General features: G+C 34.4%; 1 pseudogene; it reads right to left on the bottom strand.

Moving 5' to 3' along the window:
* Positions 1–3,163: 3,163 nt before the first annotated feature.
* LOC120599119 (uncharacterized) lies at positions 3,164–3,282 on the bottom strand (annotated as a pseudogene).
* Between the last annotated feature and the right edge of the window lie 3,048 nt (positions 3,283–6,330).

Raw genomic sequence — 6,330 nt, forward strand, 5'->3', positions numbered from 1 at the left:
CTACTAGAAACAATAAGCAAATACAGTAAAGTTTCTGGATACAAAATCAATGTTCAAAAATCCATAGTGTTCCTGTACTCTAATTATGAAGTGTCAGAAAAAGAAATGGAAAAAATGCCTTTTGCAATTACGACAAAAAGAATGAAATACCTAGGAATAAATTTAACGAAACAGGTGAAGGACCTATATAATGAAAACTATAAAACCCTATTAAAAAAAATCGAAGAAGGTACAAAGAAATGAAAAGAGATTCCGTGTTCTTGGATTGGAAGAACCAATATGGTTTAAATGACCATGTTACCTAAAGCATTATACAGATTTAATGCAATTCCCATCAAAATCCCATAGGCATGTTTTAAAGAAATGGAACAAAAAATCATCAGACTTGTATGGAAGCACAGAAGACCCCAAACTGCCAAAGCCACCCCAAGAAAAAAGAACGAGGCTGGAGGTATCACTCTGCCCGACTTCAAATTATACTACAAAGCAACAGTAATCAAAACGGCATGGTATTGGCAGCAAAACAGACACACGGACCAGTGGGACAGAATCGAGAGTCCAGAAGTAAACCCGTGTTTATACAGGCAAATAATTTTCAACAGTGGAGAAAGGAAAGCCTCTTCAATAAATGGTGCTGGGAAAGCTGGAAAGCCACTTGCAAAAGAATGAAACTAGACTGTTGTCTATCACCACACACCAAAATTAACTCGAAATGGATTAAGGACAGGAATATAAGACCTGAAACAATAAAATGCATAGAAGAAAACATAGGAACTAAACTCGAGGACCTTGGACTTGAAGAGGATTTTATGAATTTGACCTCAAAGGCAAGGGAAGTAAAAGCTAAAATAAATGAATGGGACTACATCAAACTAAAAGGCTTCTGCTCAGCAAAAGAAATCGTCAACAAGGTAAAGAGGCAACCATCCAAATGGGAAAATACATCTGCAAGCAACTCTTCCGATAAGGGCCTAATATCCAAAATATACAAAGAACTCGTACAACTCAATAACAACAAAAAAACTAATGATCCAATCAAAAAATGGACAGAGGACCTGAATAGACACTTCTCCCTAGCGGACATACAAATGGCCAACAAATATTTGAAAAATGCTCAACATTGCTAGTTATTAGGGAAATGCAAATCAAAACCACAGTGAGTTACCATCTCGCACCTGTTAGAAAAGCTATAATCAACAGGACAAATAATAGCATGTTGGAGAAGATGTGGAGAAAAAGAACCCTCATACACTACTGGTGGGACTATAAATTGGTATAGCCATTATGAAAAACAGTATGGAGGTTCCTCAAAAAACTAAGAATTGATCTACCATATATTCCAGCAATCCCTCTACTAAGTATTTACCCCAAAGACTTGAAAACCGATATCCAAAAAGATATTTGCACATCGATGTTCATAGCAGCATTATTCACAGTGGCCAGGACATGGAAGCAACCGAAGTGTCTTATGATAGATGATTGGCTAAAGTAGCTGTGGTACATATATACAATGGAACATTACTCAGCCATAAGCAGAGATGAAATACTGCCATTTGCGACGACATGGATGGACCTCGAGATAATCATGCTAAGCGAAATAAGCCAGACAGTAAAAGTAGAAAATCACATGATATCACTTATATGTGGGACATAAACCTAAAAGCAACAAAGGAACAGGACAAACAAACAGAGACTCATGGACATGGACTATAGACTAGTGATTACCAGAGGTAGGGATTGGGGGGAGGGGGGAGGTAGACGGGGTAAAGGGGGTGAAATATGCGGTGACAGAAAGAAATCTAACTATGGGAGATGAACACACAGTGTAAATATATATATGCCTTACTTTGAAAGTGTACAGCTGAAACTTATTGGATTTCATTAACTAATGTCACCATAAACAATAGTTAATTAAAAATAAATACATAAATAAATAAAATTTTTTTGAAAACTATACGATCTCATTTCTCATTTATGAGACTAACAAAAATCCAAAAGTGTGATGACTTTTGATGATATTGTAATGTCTGCTGCATGACCCTGTGGGGAATCGCCACTCTTCAACCTTGGTGGGGAAATTCATGTTGGTGCGACTCCAAGGGGGTGTAATTAGGCCACGGCTATCAAAATTCCAGATGTGTACACCCTCAAATTGTCTGTACACTGGGAAAATGATATGTGTAACAAGCAGTTTATTTTATCATTATGTGCATTAGCTAAAGACTAGAAATAACCCAAACATCCATCAACAGGATAGTACATTGGTAATGTAATGTCTGCTACATCCAAAGATAGATTCATTCTTATGACAGAAATGGGAATAAAGATGTTCTCTTTATACTGATATAGAAATATCTTTAAGAGATAATGTTAGTGGACAAGGCAAAGTACAGAATTCTGTATGTAATATGCTACTTCTATAAAAATATTTGCTTATATCTAATTTAGAAAGGATACCTATGTTTATGGTGAGGGAGGTTGAATAGATGAGAAGTAGAGATGGAAGGAAATTTTTTCACGGTATATCTTTTAATTTGTTTTTTTAAAAACATGTGACTGTATTACCTACAAAAAAATTTAAATGATTTTAAAATTAACACATACTCTTTGAAAAAAAACCCTCAAGTATCAAAATATATAAAGTTATAGAGAACTACTCTGAGTAGTTTGGGTGGGTATGATTCCAGACTAATGATGTTGATACCAGCACCCCCAATTCCCACCCGTCCTGCTACAAACACATACACACTGACCGTAAGGAGAAAAGAAAGAAAAGAGGTTTTTACGAACAAAACATATAAATATAAACAAATATAGCTGTATAGACATAGATAATTTTCAGAACTTGCTTGTTGAGCTCTTCTGTGTCAATGTATATAAATCTACCTTATTCTTTTTAATTTGGCTGCATGGTATTCTACAGAATGGAAATGCCATAACTTATTTAATGTTTGCCCTATCAACGAACACTTAGGTTTGTGGCTTTTGTTTTGATCTCTACTTTTGCAAATGATTATCTGTGGCAGTGTTATGGTTAGCTCTACAGTGTTGGAGTCAAGATTGCCTACCTCTTTTTTTTTTTTTTCAGGCGAGGCAACCCTTGGTTGACCTCACAGATTGCAAGAATCTTGTCAGTTTATAGTCCCTTATTTTTTATTTTTTACGCCTACAGCACCTGGTCTTCCTAGGTGGTCTCCCATCCAAATATTAACCAGGCCAGACACTGCTTAGCTTCCAAGATCAGATGAGATCAAGCTTGTTCAGGGTGGCATGGCTGTAGGAGACTGCCTACCTTTAAATCGTGATAATGATACCATCTCCTGCTAGTTGTGTGGCCTTGAACAAGTCACTCTCTGAGTCTTTGTTTTCTCATCTGTGAAATGGGCAAAATAAAAAGTATCTTCTTCACTGAGTTGTAAGAATGGATGAATAAAATCAGCCCACCTATAGTCAAAATACTTTTATGTATTCATTAGTGTTCTGGTAAATATTTATCAATTATGTCTCCATAGGAAAAAGCTATATTTTTAAAGTTAGAAACTCTGAACAAAATGTGTCCTATAAATTTATTTACCTATAAGTGCATGGGCTCCTCTTCTGTGGATTTAAAACAATTTCTAGAAGATGGGAGCAAAGGCCCAATCTTGGATTCATTTATATAAAACAAAGAGAATACAAAAATATTGTTCATATTCTTTTTGTTTTACATATTGAGAATTGAGATAAATTGATATGCACTTGCCTCATTTCTTCCTGCTAACAAACTTTTTAGTAAAAAGTAGAATTTTAAAAAATTTCATGGTCTTATTTCCACAACAGGATTCAGTAAGTTAATAAATGTGATATACTTGGGAAATGTTTAGATCATGGATATCTTTGTGCACCTGAAAATACTTCTATAGGAAAAATTTGTAGAAGTGGATTTACTGGACAAATAGTATAAGCTTGTAATATTTGGATAGAAATTGCCATACTGCTCCAAAAATGTTGCATTAATTTATATTCCCATCAATGGTATATGAGCACATTTCCCCCCAAATCAGCCAACCCAGATATCAACAGACTTTATAATCTTAATTTTATTTGCAAAATATTTACTTTACTATTATGTCACTTTTGCATTTTCCTAGTTCTAGTGAACTTGAGGATCTTTCCACATGTTTATGCGTTTATCAACATTTACATTTCTTCAAAAAATAGCTTACTTATAAGTATGTGTTTCTATTGGGTTGTTGTTTTCTTACAGATTTGTATGAGTGTTTTTATATTATGGGTATTAATCTTTTATCTGTTTTATGTGTCACAAATATTCTATCTTATCAGTCCCTCATCTCTCAAAACTGTTTATTGTGCCTTTCATTGTATAGGATTTTATTTGAGTCAAGTTAATCTCTTATGGCCATTGTGAGTCTTTTCTACTTAGGAAAACCTAATCCAAACCAAGATTTTAAAAGTGTTTCAATACTTTAAAAAGAAAGTGTTTAGCTACCGTAGAGGAGAAAAAGTTTTCCTCCACCCTTTTAGGGTCCCTAACTGAGTCTGAAAATTGAACTGACAAGATTAACAAAAGAAAAGCATATGAATGTGTTTAATATAAGTTTTATGTGACACAGAAGCTCTCATAAGAAAATGAAGACCCAAAGAAATGACAAAACCTAGTTGCTTTTATATCAGGTTGAGCAAAGAAAGGCAATTATGGAAGTGACTAAACTACGTGGGTATGCTAAAGGAAGATAAAAATTATTTTAACAAGGTCCGTTTGTGTAGAATTCTGTCTCAACTTCTCATCCTTGATGGTAAGAATGTGACTTTCCTTCTGGTATAGGCAGGACAGACATCTTTTATATAGGAATTTCATCTACTTTTAAGAAAAAGAAGGAAAATCGGTGTTTCTCTTGTATTTGCTGTTTTTCAAGTGCCTTTAACTCAAAGTATTCAGTATGCCAAACTGGCATCTTTGGGGTAACATGCTCTGAACTCTGTCACTACCTAGAACTCAGTTTTTTTTATAATGTTAGGTAGCAATCTGTATCAGTTAGTGTTCTTACTCTTTTTAACTTGATCATTTTTTAAAAGACATTGGAAGGACAGAAGGGAGTTCATACAGATAAAAAGAAGAAATGAGCTTGAAAAGAACAGAAATAAGAGGGAGGCTACCTCTCAGCTAAATTAGTCCCTTGCTCAAGACTCAGACCCCAGGCGAAAAGCATCTCATCAAAAACCTTTGGGCTAAGGAGAGGATCAGGGAAAGGCAGGGACACACCTTAACGTTCCACTCTTTTTTTCTGCTAGTACCATAAAAATGGGAGAAACTGGATGCTGGGTAAAAACCACAGCTGTCTTATATTTTTCCCTCCAAATCAATTAACAAGTGTATTTCTACCTTTTACTAACCAGCTTATTCTTTCTTATATTACCTCATATAGATATGGATCTGTTCTTAAGCTCTGTCATCTGTTCTTTCATATTCTTGAGCTAATATAATTTTTTTTTGAGTTGTAAATTTGTAGCATGTTTTAACATCTGCTAGGGAAAATCTTTCTTCCTTGTTCTTTTTTGAATATTTCTTGTTTCTTTTGTATGCATTTGCTCTTCTAGATAAACTTTGTGATTAACTTGCATGTTCCTTAAAAATCTCAAGTGGGTCTTTTAAAATTTGGAATTACATTGAATGTATAATTTAATTCAGAAAGAAAGCTGAATATTCTCTCTGTGGAGCATGGTACGTCTCTCCATTTAGCCAGATCTTTACAAAAACACAAGCTTGAATAACTTGATTCCTGTTAAAATATAGGAGATTATCACCCAGTTGTTCCTAAATGTGAGTTTGTCAGATGTGTGTGTGTGTGTGAGTGATTGTGTGTGTGAGAGAGAGCAAATTTTTAATAAAAGAATGATAAAACTTGGCATGGTACAAAAAAAAAAAGAAAATCGAAGGATAAAAGTTGAATGAGGGAACCCAAAAGTCAGTTTTCATAATTTTTGGAATTTATGAAATTTCATAATTTCATAATTTTTCTAGTTCATAACTTTGCAAGAAATTGCCTTTGAAATGGATCCAGTTTTTATAAAAGCTCATGAATGTGATACAGATGGGTTATCATTATCATGGCTATGAGCATATAATTCACATTTTGCATCTCTTAAAGATAAAAGAGCAGGGAAGAAAAGCTTGTCCAGCTTTCTCCCAAGCCTTCAGAATTTCATTTCACTTTGTCCATGTCTAGAAAATAAAATGTAATCAATCACTATTCTTTTCATGATGGTGGTAAAATACTGGAAAACCTTTATCACTAAGCAAGAGAAGGCCTTATACACACCAATACTTTG

The sequence above is a fragment of the Pteropus medius genome, unplaced genomic scaffold (genome assembly GCF_902729225.1).
Source record: "Pteropus medius unplaced genomic scaffold, Ma_sr-lr_union100, whole genome shotgun sequence".
In the NCBI taxonomy this organism is placed as follows: domain Eukaryota; kingdom Metazoa; phylum Chordata; class Mammalia; order Chiroptera; family Pteropodidae; genus Pteropus; species Pteropus medius.